Source organism: Otolemur garnettii, unplaced genomic scaffold (genome assembly GCF_000181295.1).
Source record: "Otolemur garnettii isolate 467f Iridium unplaced genomic scaffold, OtoGar3 scaffold00040, whole genome shotgun sequence".
NCBI lineage: Eukaryota > Metazoa > Chordata > Mammalia > Primates > Galagidae > Otolemur > Otolemur garnettii.
In genome coordinates this window covers 12,905,158-12,922,108 of record NW_003852435.1, presented here as the reverse complement: position 1 = coordinate 12,922,108, position 16,951 = coordinate 12,905,158, and the positions used below count along the sequence as shown (strand labels likewise).

The window sequence follows — 16,951 nt, the reverse complement described above, 5'->3', positions numbered from 1 at the left end:
CCATGGCACTCTGCCCAGGGGGACAGCTTGAGGCTCTGTCTCAAAAAAAAAAAAAAAAAAAAAAAATTTTGAATCACACATGTTACTTCTTTTGAAATTGAAACATATTCTTTTTTATTACTGCAGATTAATATGAGGGTATGTACAATTAGGTTGCAATGTTTGCATTTGTTGGGTAGAGTGCCCTGAACTCAGGAAGTGTGTCATATACCCTTATATTGTGGTTATCACGTGGGAGCACCCCAATCTCCCTACCCCCTTCTCTCTCCCTCCACGACCATCCTCCCCCTCACATGAAACATATATATGTTTTTGTTGTTGTTGCTATTTTTTAGCTGGCCAGGCACAGGTTCAAACCCGCCTCAGTATATGGGGCCAGCACCCTACCCACTGAGCACCCCACTGAGCCACAGGTGTCACCCATGGAACATATTCTTAAGCAAAGTTGAGTCTACTGCTCCATAATGTGAATATATAAAAATCTGTATATTCAGATTAATTTAATTCCACTGATCTAAGACTTAACAGTTTTAGTAAACTTCCTTCCTTCCTTTCTTCCTTCCTTCCAAATAATAATGTCACATTTCTCTGTTTGAACATATGAAGACAGTATTCAATGAACCTGCACTCCCCCGTCAGCCCAGAGTAGAGAGCTGGATTGCACTTTTCCAGGTTTAGTTTTATTGAGACCTCAAACTACATGAGTCGGACGCTTATCCTCTCATAGCTTGCAGCCCATGTCGCAGCTGGCACAGCATGTGTAAGTGTAAGTGCACACAGATTTATGCCTCCCTTGAGACAGGGGAGCCACAAGCTCTGTTCCATTCTGCCTCCGTTCACCCTGACCATGCCCTCACTCTGGGGATTTATGGCCGTCCCTATACAAAACTCCCATGCCTGTTAGTACAGGAGTGGTTCTAGCCAACCATTTCAGTGCCAGTGTGTACCTTGTATCCACACCACACATAGATATAAGATGTTTGCTTCTTTTGGGGTCACTTGTGCAGCAAAAAAATCAACAGAGTCATTAATTAGGTTGATGCTTCTCCAGCTCTAATGTGCATATGCATAGTGTTGTGGGGTTTGTTAAAATGCGGGTTCAGATCTGGGAGTTCTGAGTGTAGATGACGCCAATATTTCTAACAACCTCCTGGGTGATGCCACTGCTGTACACCTTTGTATCATACTTCTCATAGCAAAAGCTCAAAGCATTTTAAGTAATTACTTTTTCAATTATATACTTAAAATGTTACTAATTTTACTAAGAATATAGATTTGATGTCCTTTTTCTAAGGACAGCTGTAGTCAAGATAAAACCTTCTATATTCAAAAGTATCCCTTGACATAAAGATATAAATCCCACAGAGATTTCAGATTTGGACTTTAGTGTGAATACATGCAAAAAAATTATTTAAAAAACAATCTGTAGTACTTCAGATTTTGTAGAGGGAAAAACATCTCTTTACCTATGAACTACTTGGAGTAAGATGGCTAATCTCATTGGTGATATTGAGCAAGGTGCAAATGTGGGACCCATGACGAGTTCTTAAGTCAGAATGAAATGAACTAACTAATTATGGAAATAATTTAGGAGGAAAGTGTAGATTTTTTAAAAAAGAAGCACTTCTCAAAATATTTAGCAAGAGTGAGAGAGCACTTCTGTGGCAAATGCAGCAACTTTAAGAGAAAGGTTAGCTGTGACTATTGGGTCTTTGGGCATAACTGAAATACGAAAGGAACTAAGTTTCACTGGTGGTTAAAAATGTAGATCTAGGCAGGGCAGTGTTTCATATCACTTAGATTTATTCTATTGTAAGGTTTGGGGCAGTGAAAATAAAGCCACATAGAATAAAAGTGTCACCATGAAAACTCCCCCTCCAGGAGGATATTCAGATTCTTTCATGTCTCCGATCGTACATTTCTCCCAGCTGAGAAAATTTTGCTAGGATCAAACTAGTTGAGTACAAAAATATATATGAGATCCTCAGGACTTTTCAAGTATCAGTTAGCTATTTTTCACTTTTTGCGGAATTAAATTTGGTTTTACACATGGAGAACTTCACTGGAAATATTTGAAAATAATATTTCATCATCACATTATTTATTTACTTGAGTAACTAGATATCTTTAACGACTCTGAAGTTTTTAATTCAGGAAAACAATGAGTAAACTTGGGCTGAAGAACATTTATTTCTCCTTAACTTTTCCTCAAGTATAGTGAGATAGGAAAGGTGAAGGAGGAATTCGATGTCAGTAGATTGCTAAGCCTAAGGAACAATAGATTTTTAAGAGGTGTTGAGGGTGTCAGCTTCAAAGAGAATTAAAATCGTGTGCCTAGAGAAACAAAAAAATGAATAAAGGGCATTTTTGATATGATAGGAGAAGTGAAGAAAACCATAGCAATGAACTAGAAGAAGCTACAGGTTGCTATAATATTCCCTTTTTAAAAAAGAGCCTCCAAAGTGTGGGGGCGGGGAGCTCTTTTTTTTTTTTCCTCATTCAAATCGACTCAAGCACAATTGTATGTACGAAAAGATTAAAATTGAAGCAAAAGGTATGAATGCATTTTATTTGGTCCCTAATGTAAAATAAAACAGTGCATATACTTTCCACTATATATATTTAAGGTATATGTATTCATGATAAGGTATATTTGCTTTAGTACTTTATATTGTACTCTACATATATGATCTCAATAATTTTCATCAAAATATCTGTGATGTAAGGATGCAAACAAAAATATATTTTTTATTAAAAAATTATTAATGTAGCCCGAATGCCACAGGATTGTTAAATTAAGCAAATGGGGTGTAGAAAGACTTCACTAAAGATCATCCCATCCCCATACTCTTTTGTTCTCATTATTATAAAGAATTGAAATGAGTGCCTTACTCACCCTGTTCCAGCTTAAATGGGATCAGAAAATCTATAACCATGGCCATGCTTGGAATAGAAGTTATGTTTTCTCTCTCCTGCTCTGATAATACTTTTAGACATTTCATATGTGAAAAACTCAGGTCTCTTGAAACTAAAGATGTGCATCTTTTTGGTGAAGGTTTTCATTAATAATCTCAAATCCTACGCTGCCAAGGATCTGCCACTGTCTCAAGTTATGGCTGTTTGGAGTTCTCATGTTTTTTCTGCCAATGTGAAAATTGGTTTTGTGGGGTTGTTTATTGCTGCTTCTTTGCTTCTTTTTCAGCCCCCCTCCACCAAGAGAATAGTTTATCTCTGCAGAAGCAATGGAAGCCTAAAAAGATAGAACGTTTTCATGTCAGAAAAATTAAAGTCATAAAGGAGATAGATTTCCAGAATTAAATTAGAATTGAACAAGTCAGTTATGTGTACATCCATCAGCCCAGTGGTCAGGATCTCATTTCCACTGAAGCAAACTTAGCTGGAGGGCAGAAAGAATTTCTGACACAGACCCTCCACACCACACGCACCTTTCACAATAAATTATGCTGAGAAGAGAAAGGACTCACTGCCGTGGAGTGTACCGTATTTAAAAAGGTATTCTTCTGTTTAAGAATTCTGTTAATTAAATTTACAACATAATCTATGTAATTATTTAACTAAATATTAAAAACTTCAGAATATAGCTACTGACTTCATCAGACCAGGAATATAGTTTTTATTTCTGTTGCTTCCATTTCTTAAAATTAAAATTAGCAAACACTCTCATGTTAATTTTCAGCTATTAAAAAGTGTTGAATACTCACGAGTGATACTATGCTAAGTAATGTTTTGGACATCTCAGAGATATGTATTCAAATGCATGTGAGTTCAGTAAGGAATACAGTAATTTTGACATGAGAAAGATAGATTTCAGGAAGGCAGAAAAGGAAGGAGAAATAAAAAATAGGAATGTGTTAATTGGGCACATATCATGTCCTGTGCTGTACTACTTGATTTCATTCATGTGTTTTAATAAGCTTCACAAAAATTTTAATCTCAAATTTATAGAATTGAAAAGAAAAATTTTAGCTGCCTATATAACTTACAAAAAGTCACAAGGTTCACGCATAAAATAATATATAGTTTATCTGGAGCCATGTCCAATGTGAACCCAATGGAGAAGAGAAAATTAATCCTCAATTGTGGGCATTTCTTTTCCCCACCCTACTATAATGAATGTTCTACAACTTTTGTGCCATGTGAGTCTGTATCTGCATTTGTTTGGAAGGTTTTTTTTCTTTTCACTATGTACTCCTCGCTATACACAACTGCTTTGCTTTAAAGAAGGGTCACAGTCTAGAAGATCATGGGGGATGAAGTTGGACAATCTATTCTCGTAAGATTTTCCTTTCTGTGTGTTGCCAAAGCCACGTCATTGCTATACTCCTGCTGTACAGCAAACCTTACACAACACTGAAAATCCAGGCCTTTCAGCAATCATTCTTTTAAACACAGTAAAAGCCCCATTGTACTTTATACTCGTATTTTACTGAATTTTGAAGATAAGAATCAAATTCCTATTATTTATTGCTAAAATTATGAAAAAAATGCCAAGAAGAAAGGGTGTCGGGTCAAACCACACCTCACAGTAAGAAAAGGTGTCATTCTGCTGGCCACTGTGGCTGAAAGTATAAGGAATCAGACATCCTTGGATTTAAATCCTGGCAAGGCCACTTATTATCTCAACTATTTTATGCAAATTAATATTTTTGACTTTGCTTATTCTTGTCATTGGTTTTATTACTGCTGATGTTACTACCTAAACTAGCTATCAAGCTAAGAAATACATAAATATTAAGTGGATCAAGGACATACAAAATATCAGAGCAGACCCTGTGTGAGGAGGAGGTAAGTAGGAGAAGACAAAATACTCAAATACCGAGTGAGAAGGAAGGAATCAGGATCCAGAAATTTAGTGCTTTGAAGTAAGTGGAAGTGAGTTTGTTCTTTGGATAGTGTGACTACCTCCTGCTTCCCTTTGTGTGTCTCACTGGGCTAACAAGTTACAGCAGCTTGAAGCAAATAGTAAGGATTTCCACAGTGTATGCATTTGACTTTGACTGCTGTGATGTGATAGGAAAACTGAAGGTTTCAATCTCACCTAGATGACTTGCAGTCCAACTATACAGACATTGTTTTACAGATCTTTGAGTAAGACTCTTATTCCCTTTCATTATGTATTAGACATATAGGTGTAAAATGCCTATTTTAGTAATGTAAAACTCCATAATAGGAAATTAAATTGTACAAACTTTCTGTAAAACATTGAATTGTTATTTAGGGGAGTTGCTTGGATGACAGGGTCATGCTTATACTATGTAGTATATAATTACATGTTCAATTATGAAAGTCCATGCTATTTTTATTCTTTATAAAACAAAAGGCGATAGACAAATTTTTGTTGTGCAAGTAAGATTTTGTGCCTAGATCACAAAAGTTCCACTAAGTAAACATCCAAAGTTGTAAAGAAAAATAGTTATGCGGTGTGATATGGCAAGAAAAAACTTCCTTAATAGTGAGCACACACTTACTATGAGGATTTATATTATATTATCCAGAAAAGTTAAACAGTATGATGTGGATATCTGTCTATCAATCAATCTCCACATGGATTTATGTTAAAGAATTGGTTCATGTGTTTGTGGAGGCTGTGAAGTCCAAACTCTGTATGGTAGGAAAACAGGCTAGAGGGAAGAGTTGATGTTGCATTTTGCTAGCACAATTTCCTCTTCTCTTGGGGACCTCCAACTTTTAATTTCTGAGGGATTTCCACCCACATTATGGAAATAATTTGCTTTAATCAGAACCCAAGTGTCCGTCAATACATGAATGGGTTAATAAATGTGGTATATACACAATAGGAAAGACTACTCAGCCTTAAAAAAATGATGATTGAGTATCTTTTGTAAAAATCTGGATGGAACAGGAGACCATTCTTCTAAGTGAAGTTATTGCAATAATGAAAAAACAAACACCACATGCACTCAACAATAATGTGGAACTAGTTGATCAACAACCATGTGGAAGTAAATCTCACTGAAAATCAAGTAGGTGGGAATGGGAAGGGTTGGGTAAATCCATGCCTAACGGGTACACTGTGCACATTCACAACATGAACTAACCTTGAGAACACTATGCTAAGTGAAATAAGCCAGGCACAAAAAAATAAGTAAATAAACTCAGGGGAATGTGTTTGCCACTGATGCCATCCTGGCCACACTGATGAGCTCAGTGTATTCCCAGGATATTGTCATAGAGAGAGTTGGATCCAAGCTCTTCTTTGATAAGAGGGACAACTCAGACTTTGACCTCCTGACAGTGAGTGAGACAGTCAATGAGTCCCCTCAAGATGAAGGTAATTCCTTCAATTCTCCCTGCAATCTGGCCATGGAAGCAACCTACATCAACCACAATTTCTCCCAGCAGTGCCTGAGAATGGGGAAGGAAAGATAACAATTTTCCCAACCCAAACCCATTTGTGGAAGATGACATGGATAAGAACGAGATTGTATCTGTTGCATACAGGTGTCGCAGGTGGAAGATAGGGGATGATATTGACCTTATTGTTCCTTACAAGCATGATGGTGTCATGACTGGAGCTAATAACTCCTTCATAACTGTCCTTCATCAACATTAAAACACTCAATGAGTGGAATTCCAGGCACTGTAACGGTGTTGACTGGCGTCAGAAGCTAGACGCTCAGCACGGAGCAGTCATTGCCACCAAGCTAAAGAACAACAGCTACAAGTTGGCCCGACAGACCTGCTGTGCTTTGCTGGCTGGATATGAGTACTTCAAGCTCAGTTATATGTCTTGATACCACATAAAAGACTCTTCACGCCACATCATCCTCAGCAATTCAAGCCCAATGAGTTTGCCAGCCAGATCAACCTAAGCGTGGAGAGTGCCTGGGGTGTTCTGTGCTGCGTGATCGACATCTGCATGAAGCTGGAGGAAGGCAAATACCTCATCCTCAAGGACCCCAACAAAAGGGTCATCCGTGTCTACAGCCTGCCTAATGGTACCTTTAGCTCTGATGAAGATGAGGAGTAAGAGGAAGAAGAGGAAGAAACTTAAACAGTGATATGGAGCCCAGAAGGGCTTTGGAGTGTTTTGACTATTCTCCAATGTTTGACAGATGAAATAAAGTACAAATCCATTTTTAAAAAAATTCCAAGCTCTACCTCCATGATAACAACTTTTTAAACCCTTATACATGAGTGAGGGACTAAAAAAGTTGTTATCATGGAGGTGGAGCTTGGAATTGTTGTTAAAAGAGTCTAAGAAAGGTAAGGGGATGGAGAAGATGAAGAGAAGTTGATTAATGGGTACAAAAATACAATCCCATAGAAGGAATAAGTTTGAGTGTTTCATAGCACAGTAGGGTAATTATCATTATCAGTAATTTCTTATACATTTTAGAAAACTAGAAGAGAAGACTTGGAGTGTTCTCAACACAAAGAAATGATCAATTTTGAGGTGATGAATATCTCATTTACCCTGGTTTGAGCCTTACTTATTGTATACATATATCAAAATAGCACAGGTATCCCATACATATGTATAATTATTGCATATCAATTAAAAAGTCTGCTAATCGAAATGTAAATCTCCTATAAAAATATCTTCCCATTTATGTGACATTTATGTTGGTGTTTGACCAGAATATCTGAATACCACAGCCTGGGCAAATTGACATAGAAAATTAGCCAAAATAAGATTTCATGCTTTTTCTTTTCCCAGAATTAAACTTAAACCATTCCATTATTAATTAATGATTATTACTAATACATATTCTAAAGACTGAGGTCAACATGCTTCAACAAAACTTTTCTGGATGTTTATTCTCAATAACAAAAACAACAGCAAAATCTTTTCCCAAGGAAAGTCTATTTTCTTTGTTTTCATTTTAAAACCTGTAAAATTGATACAAAAACAAAGAGAGAGAAAATAAAAAATAAAGGTCTTTGTTCCTAGGTTATTCTATTTAAAAGTTTCTATCCAAAGTAATTTTTCTCCTTCACAAAAGTAGCTGGCCCTTGGGGATCTTGCTGTTTGCTACAAGACAGAGGAGAGGGAACATTGCCAGGGGACAGCTGCTGGAGGCTGAGTTGTGCAGAACATGGCACCCCTGCTGGTCTGGCCTTCATGGGGGGTGCCTAGTTTATCATTTCTACCTCAGTGCTATCCTGGTGTAGCAAAGGGAATTTCAGATTTCTAACGTCTCCTGCAGTTAATGTCTGGGGCCAGGTCAAATATAAAAATCTCCATCTTCCCTTTGACAACTATTCTGAGACTCGTACAATATTCTTGTTCCTGAAAAATCTATACATAACTGTATGCTGATTTCTTTCACCTAAGAAAACAGTTTGCAATTCTTGTCTTTTTAATTTTACCTTGCATTTGACATGCAGTAGAGGGGAAATGTTGCTTGGATTGGGAATCCTGGATGTTTTCAATTCTACCATAATTAAGAGTCTTTGCGGTTGTAAATGCCACCGTTAGGTTAAATATAAACCAAGCATCTGTCAGCATCAGTGTAAGAGAGCAAATAATGCCATAAATGCTAAGACAGTAAAACGCGAACTGCATTGAAATGAGCCGTCATCCCCGCGAACAGTGACAAACACACTCCTGTTTAGCTCTGTGAAAGAGCGTCGCTAGTCAGTACACACATTCTCACGTATAGCGATACACGTATAAACTTCCTTTAAAGTTATGCTAAACATGATTGATTTTCTAATGCACATGGTTCTTGCCCCTTGTCCTCTGACTCTTCCTGCCCCAAATACCACTCCCATGGAACAAATCCCAGCAAACAGCTATCCTGGGACATTGCTCTGGCCACCCCTTCCCTGAGGGTCCAAACTTCAGTGTTCTTTTTTGTTTGTTTTGTTTTGGCTTTGTTTGTTTGTCTTTTACAGGATGGGGTCTCTATCTTTCTCTCTGTCTCTGTCTTTACCTGTCTTTTTAAAAGTAAATTCACTTCAGGTGAATGTGAGGATACAAGCAACCAGGTCAACATGTTTGATTTGGGTCGGCAGAGTTCCTCTTGTGACCTCAGTCACGGCATCTGACATCTTGTCTGCTGACTTGTGTGCCTCGCCCGTGAGACTTTCCTGTCATCTAAAAGTCTTTGTTTCCCTTGAGCTCAGCATTCAATCTGTGAATCAGTAATTGTTGAGCTACAGTCTAACATAATAGTAATAAATTAGTAAACAACTGGTAAGCTCCATTGATTCAAGAATTATGAGAGAACTCTTTTGCCAGTATTAATAATAGCGCTTGGGTGAATTCTCTTTTGATGAAGTGAAGATTACCAGGGACAAGGTACTGCAGTGTCTTGTCCAAAGTTCAAGGAAGACCTCCTTCTAACATGGTGGATGTTCCTTAGCACCTCTAGGTGCCTCTGAAATTTGGAAAGCACTTCTTTGCTCATTAGAAGAGCTTTCTTATCTTCTTACGAGGACCACAGCGAGCGGCCTTCTCTTTGCATTTTAAAAGACACCTGTCCGCAACTTTGATTCTCTGTTCTTCTCCCTCCCTGCACACCATCCCTTTGCTTTACAGCATTTACCACAGTCTGCAATTACTTTAAGTTAATGTTCATTTCTTTCACTGCAGTGCCAAGGAGGCTACATAGAATCCTCCCTTCTGTGTCCTCCTTCCATTTTCATTAAATCATTCTAAAGCCTACTCCCCTCCTCCAATAAAATACGGAAATTCAATAAATACTTTGTGCTTCAGGTAAAGTCTCCTAGCTTTCTTGCCAGGGCACTTGCTCTACCACCTGTGGAAAGCCTGGCTTCTTTCCTCATTGGCCATTGAACTATAACCCTCCTGGGGATATGCTAACTTGGTCATAGCTGTATTCCCTCCACTTAGCAAAGAACCTGAAACCACCAAGGGATCAGTAAAGATCTGCTGAATACCAACTCATTTGGGTTGGTCGCTACTTTAGATAAATTTTCCATTAACTCATAAAACATTTTAAGCCATTTTATGCTACTTTGAAAATTTATTTCATCAAATCCTCTGAGAATTTTGGATCACTTATATGATAGTTTCTTAGTCCAGGCAAACGTGCCTAATGAGAAATTCCAGCAAGTGTAAAAACCATCTAAGGACATCTATTGTAATCATTCAGTATTCCTGTGGCACTCATGAAAGAAAGCTCCCATAATACACGTATTAGAGTATTTCAACAGGTGTTGACCAACCTTCATCCCTTACATTGATACATTTTCCGAGGCTGCATTTTTCCACAGGACAATCAGATATGGCTCTACTTTAAATTGTAAATTCTCCTGAGTTCTCTGGAACTTGTGAGGCCTTATATATCCTGTATGTTTTATGCAGTATAAAATTTTGTTTTAAATAACTATGTTCCAGGAAACACACACATACGTGCACACACACACATGCACACACAACCTTCTCTTCACAGCACAGATTAAAATGTGGGTTCGTGATTTGCTGTGACTTATTCAACCAGCTCCTTATCAGGATGCTTCCAACTATAATTTTCTCTTAAAATGGAGAAAATGCATTTGCAAGACATTATCTCAGGCATAAATAAAATCCACAATGCACATTTATTCTCAACAAACTTCAGAGGCTTTCAAATGTGAGTGTAATTTTTTTTTTTTCTATAACAGTATCCTCTCTGCTTAAAATACACTGGCCAGTTCAGGAACGATCCTATGTCAAGGCCAGATGTGATAACTATGGATAGGCCTTTTGTACTTGAACACATAACTGCAGGCATTTGTTTATGCAGAATTGTATGATTATGCACAGGGTTTATTTTTTTTTTTCTCTCAAGTAATAAGTAAGTCTTGAAAGCCTTTGAGATCTATAGTTTAACTCTACTCAAAAGAACCTAAAGTGTTTTGGTTTTTTTCTGGAAATTATTTTGTCCTTGATCTTTCTTCAAGGAAGGGCTTTTTTTTTTTTTTTTAATAGCTTGCATGTCCTCCTTTTGCCTTAGCCGAGTAGAGGGTGGAAAAACAAACCAACTAGTGGCAACAAATCTGTCCACTGGGCTCTGGTTGAAGCCCAGTAGGTGCTGGCAGGAAGGATGAGTGTCTGAACGGGTAACTGGGCGGCGTGGGCAAGCGCTGATGGCATGCGCTGTATTTTGCCTCAGGACGCACTGAGGCAGACACTTGTATAGACAACTGCTTCTAAATATGTCACTGTATCAGCAGGAAACAGAAGATCTCCCCACTTCTGTTTTTCAATTCTGAAAATGGGACCCTCTGAGCAATTACTTGGTGAATTAGCAAGCATCCTGCGTAACAGCCAGTGCCAAGCTAGTGGGCTAGAGGGTTTTGAAGAGCAAAGGAAAACAGGAAGCAACTATCCAAATAAGTGCTGAACAGCCCCTGTATGATTCACGCCATGTGCGAGCGGCGTGTAAAGGATGAAGTGATGGAGTGTAAAGTTTCTCAGGCAGTCTTGCTACTGAGCACTTACAAAGTGTCTCTAATCCCCTAATTGGGTTAAATTCATTTAATTAGCACTGAAAAGATGCCGTTTAAGTGTTTAATAAAACGTTTATACTCAGAGCAGCTACCAGATGTTTTTTATTGTAGATGTTGCAAAGTTATGCATTTTTTTTTCCAGAAATGAAGTACTTTCTTTTAATAAGAAATACCTGTTTTGCTTCAGTCGCTTTTGGCTACACTAAAAAAAAAGTTGATGATGGGCGGCGCCTGTGGCTCAAAGGCTCAAATGAGTAGGACGCGGACCCCATATGCCGGGTTCAAACCCAGCCCCGGCCAAAAACTGCAAAAAAAAAAAGAAAAAGAAAGAAAGTTGATGTCTATGCTACTGTCTTTACCATCATAGAAAGAACTGTTTTTTTACTCTTTATACAGACTTCCTGTGTATACTTTCATTTATACGCAAACTCCTCGGTTTACAGACACAACCACACAGACGTACTCTAGTAAGAACTGAGAAAGAAGGCCTCCTTTAGGGGACAAAGTTACAAAGTGATCCCTGAGCATTTTATTAAAAGCACATTCCATGTGTTAGCCACAGGGAAAAAGCATCAGAGAGGATCATGAATCCTGGTGTTCTTCATCAGCTGGGGACATTCTCTTTCCACTCTCAAGGAAAGAGAAACCTGAGAAGCATTGAAGGTAGATTCTTTAGAATAACTGGGCTGGGAAATAGGGGCTGATGGTAAGGGGAAGTGGGATAATTAGTTGAAACCATATACTGAATTGAGTCTGCCTCCTTAGTGACTGAGCAGCTCCCAGAATCAGTAGATGATAACTTTTTTATTTTCCGAACTGTGTAAACTGTTTTTACTACATCTCAGTAAAAATCAGAATAATTTTTAAACACTCTGAGTCCGTCAATCACACAATCACATAGTCAACTATGGTTGAGGGCTTTGACTCAAAGTTATAATTGTAAAGGCACCGAAATTACAGGGCTTGAGTGTGTAGCAGAACCTATCTTGGTTACATGGCATATATTTTATGATGTGACTTAACGATTCTCTGTCTTCTTCTGTCATAACTATACAAATTCGTAAATCCCTGCAGTAAACATTAAGAAAAAAATATAGAATTTTCTCTAAAAAGCAATTGATTTTTAACTTAATTTCTGGAAATGAGAAAAGAAAGTAGTAAGAGGGATGCTATTAGACAATGTCATCCTTGAATGGAACTGAAAATTGACAAATTAAAATACTGACAAATCTTTTATAATTCAGGATCAAAAAACAAGGTTTAAAATGTCCTTCTTTAAGGTATATTCCAGTTTAAAAATTAATGTTCAATGTTAGAACTAGTCTCTAAGAAAGTGCTTTGATATTTCTTTGAAGCTCGATTCAATAGCTTTGTCTAAGAGGGAAAAAAAGTCACATCTTGACTGCAGAAATCATATTGAAACACTAAAGTGCTTACTTGTGCTGCGACTGCCAGTCATCTGTGTCACACTCGGTGACTGTCCTCAATCCAGGCAGAAAACCCATTCTCACGTAACATGGATCAAATGAAAAGAATATAAACCACTCCACTGCCCTCCAGACACAGAGACTCAGCTCTCACGCAGGTGGGTTGGGTGCTTACTAGAAATGAAAGCTGTCAAAGAAGGCTCTGCTACACGGGGGTCAGAATAGAACTCAATGTTAGAAATCGTATTTTATATTAAAAGTAAAGTAATTATAATGATATCCTAATGTCCTGCCTGACATATCGCTTTGTTTACTATAAATGACAACATCATCCTTCTCAGGCACTTCTTACTTTCCCAGTTTTTTCTTCTGATACCGTCGAGGGGCTCCTGAGTTTAAATCACATGAGCCTGTGGAACACAGATGCGAGCCAGTGTCATTTATGTCTGAAAATATCCTTGGTTTGATTTCTGTAATTTAAAAAACCCAAATAATAAAAGTAATAAGTGATGGAATAATTTGGTATTTTATCCAATGCCTGGAAAATGTCAGAGGGACAAAATATTGCTGATGGTGATGATAACAAACCTCAGATTAAAAACTGACTGAGCCATTCTATGTAACAAGTAATTATAAAGTACCTGATATCCATCTGGGGTGCCTAATGGGATCTTTGTAGGGTTAGTGTTATTTTAGTGATTTTTTTCAACATGGATCTTTAGAAAGTAACTCACAACTAATTAAATTAGAAGTCAGATGATGCCAAATCAGTTTCAAGGGTTAGGGACAAATACAAACAGTTTTAAAAAGATTAAAGAAAAAGGCAAGAATAAACAAAATTGAGCTCATTCTATGTTTTACAGCTGGAGAAGAGAGAGCATAAGAAAGTGGGTGCTTTGGCTATACATTTTGCATTTTATTTTTATAGTGATTATACTCAGTCTTCACCTAATACATTTAGCCAGCTGATTGTTCACAAGGGCATCATAATGCATCAGGTATTATACTCGTAGGTTTAGAGATGAGGAATTTAAAGTGCTGAAAAGTTAGAAATACCTCCAAAGTACACCGACTATAATAGCACAGGTATTTGCACCTTACTTCTCAAGCAGGAGTCCAGAGATCTTTTTCCTGCACTGGGCTGCCTCTCCTGAGGGTGCACTTTGTATATTGACGTATTTCATTTTCTGTTTCTTCTAAGGTAACTTTAAAGGGACTAATGTAGTTCATACAGAATAAAGGAAAGACTCACGAAAGAAGGAACATATTTCAGGACAAGATCGTTTGTTTTCCATTGTTCTGCCCCAGTTCTATGGTTCTTCTTTCCATGGAAGTGAAGATGCCAAACCAAAGTAAATAAAAGCAAATTTAGAGAGAATCAAAGAATTGTTACCTTCTTTTTTATTTTATTTTTTTAGCCAAACATACTATTATAAGATCCTATGACAGCATGAGAGATTTGGGTTTGCCAAAGCACAAAGGCACCCCTCGCATCACAAGTTCAGCACACACTGGGCTGGCAACGGGGCTATTATGGAAGTTTTTCCTGAGCCTTCAAAGCAAACTAACACAGGTTACATATTTGGAACTGTGACTTTGAATGATTATTTCAGTTTGGTAAGGAGGTAGTTAAGGCTAGTTCTAAGGCTTTCTATATAGAAAAGTGTCTTAATCTTCAGAAAGATAATTGTGTTACAAAGGATAATTCTGATTGCCTTGAAGAGGAAAAAGAATATCTTTATGGAGGCAGGGAGCCCAGTCTAAAGGCCTTATGATCATCTGAGTGAAAAACCTGCAGGTCTGAAACCAATGCATTGTGCTTAAATTGGGCGGAGGGGGAGGTAATGTTTTCAGCATTTTAATAGCTTACTTTTACTGAAATGTAATACATTCATTTTTAATCTATAAATTCATATTTGAATACAATGTCATGTAGTCTTTGTCATGTTTTCACCCTCAGGCATATAATTATCATGAACCAAAATTTCCTATGCATCTATGAAACTGCCCTGGTTTCAATGTATGTGTATATAAGATAATGTAGAATCTATGACCATTAATCTCAAAGGATTAATAATTGGGAAAGACGGAATACAGAGGAATACACAGTCAAGAGAACGTCACAGCATTCCACATATGCAAAGAGGAAAGAATCTATAATCATTTAACTTTTATCCATCCAGTCCCTGGTTTAAAGTTGTTATCAGGGTAGTACAGGAGAAATACACTCTGTCGTCCTGGTATTTAGAGCAGTCTACTGAAAATGTGAGAAGCAGGAGGCTGGCAAAAAAACAAGGCTATGAGAGTTTTCCAGGTGTGAAAGAACCAGATACTGGACCGAGTTGGATAGAGTAATGAGAGGAAAATGTACCTGAGACATAGGACAAGGAAAAACTAAGCCCCGGTTGCTGTCAGTTTTCTGAACAGAAGGTGGGAATGATCTGCCAATTGTGCTTCATTAGACTGTAATGAGCCTCTGCTTCAAAGCTGCTTTATTCTAATTCAGTCAAACTCCATGGACACAAGATCACACAGTTAATCTAATTCTATGACTTTTTTCCCTCTCAGTATCTTTTGAAAGCACTGGTATTCATTAATAGCAACCAGAAGCATTAGATTTAACAATTGCGAATAAAATAAGAGTGACCTCCCATTAATACATTTGGAAATGAAATAAATATGTATATATTTATTGATTTAGAATAGGACCAGTGAACCTATAGGAAATACACAGAGTATATGGATGCAATTGCACAATGATCGTATTTAAGTGCCATGGTCCTAAGTAGATCCTGGAGTAATAAAAAGGAAGACATCTTTGCATCTCTGAAGGCTGCTTACTCTATAAAAGAAAATCAGAAAATAACCTTGTCAGAGATAATTGTAGAGAAGGTTGATACAGTTTAACTCAACACAACTGTTATCTCTGATCCCAAAATTATTTTGCCTTCTGAAATTTTTTTTTCCCCATCTCATGTGCTAAAGACAACTTGTCGTCAGTCTCAGAGACATCATGAGAACATTTTAACCTTAATTCATGGAACTGGAAAGCAATCTGTTACAAACCTGAAGACCAGAGCTTATCCTTCTTATCTTAATAGAATAGCTTTGTGAATAACTATTCTCCCTCAGCAAAGACCACAACATCCATCGCCGAAATGGAATGGCAATATTTTTTTATATAAAACTAAAAGTAGCTAGGGAATGTATTGTAAAAATGGACAAATTTGTATTAAAGAGGTTCCTACTCATTTTGTTGTCCTGAATTTGAGCAGCGCTAACAGATTTCTAGTGAAAGGGTTGCTTCTATCTTACCCGTAAACTATGTTCTTAGGAGTGAAAAGCACAATACTTGTTCTTTAGTCAAAGTAGAGATAATGACACCTGGAATCCAGAATAAGAGTAACCGATCACAGAGGCTGGCAGGTTGCATGTGTTCAGAGTTACTTATTTTTATCATTTGGAAGTTTTAAAAGTTCTGATGACTCCTAGAGAAATATTGGCGACAGATATAACTCTGCAGTGGTAAACACTAGTGAATTATGATAATGTAAGTGTTCCAAAGAATTCTACTCTACAGACTGCGTATTGCTGTGTTTATAAAGTTACTTTGATTGCTCTGTTTACTTGGGAAATTTCACTTTCAGTAATACTTCTCCTTGGGTTTTCCATGAAACTCTTAAAGTGTCCATTTTTCTGCCTTTTCAAGTGTTTTGATTGCATAGAATGACCAATGGCTGGACTTGTACTTAAGGCTATTCTAACTGAAAACAGATACTTTTACTTTGGTTTTGTTTGTTTGAATTACCATTGTTAATCTGCAACTGATATCCTCTGGCAGAAACATGCACTTCTGCTTTAGAATTGGAAGCTCTAAGTGGCAGCTCAGTTCTAAGTAGCTGTTGACCTTTGGAGTCTCCATCTTTCTGACCCCATCTTCCTTAATGGAAACAATGTGGTTAAGGGAAATACTCCCAAATCTCTCTTTTGGACAATTTGAAAATATTTATTCTGATCTGAAATATTTACCACTAGATCTACCTTTTTCTGTTTTGTGAAGGGGATAACCCAGCAAAATA

At 37.4% G+C, this 16,951-nt stretch overlaps 1 protein-coding gene and 1 pseudogene across 4 annotated transcripts in view; both read left to right on the top strand.

The window, feature by feature from the left end:
- PCDH9 (protocadherin 9) overlaps positions 1-16,951 on the top strand; it is an 879,176-nt gene that overhangs the window by 842,920 nt on the left and 19,305 nt on the right. The gene's annotated exons all lie outside the window — the stretch shown is intronic.
- Positions 738-7,036, top strand: LOC105887016 (annotated as a pseudogene).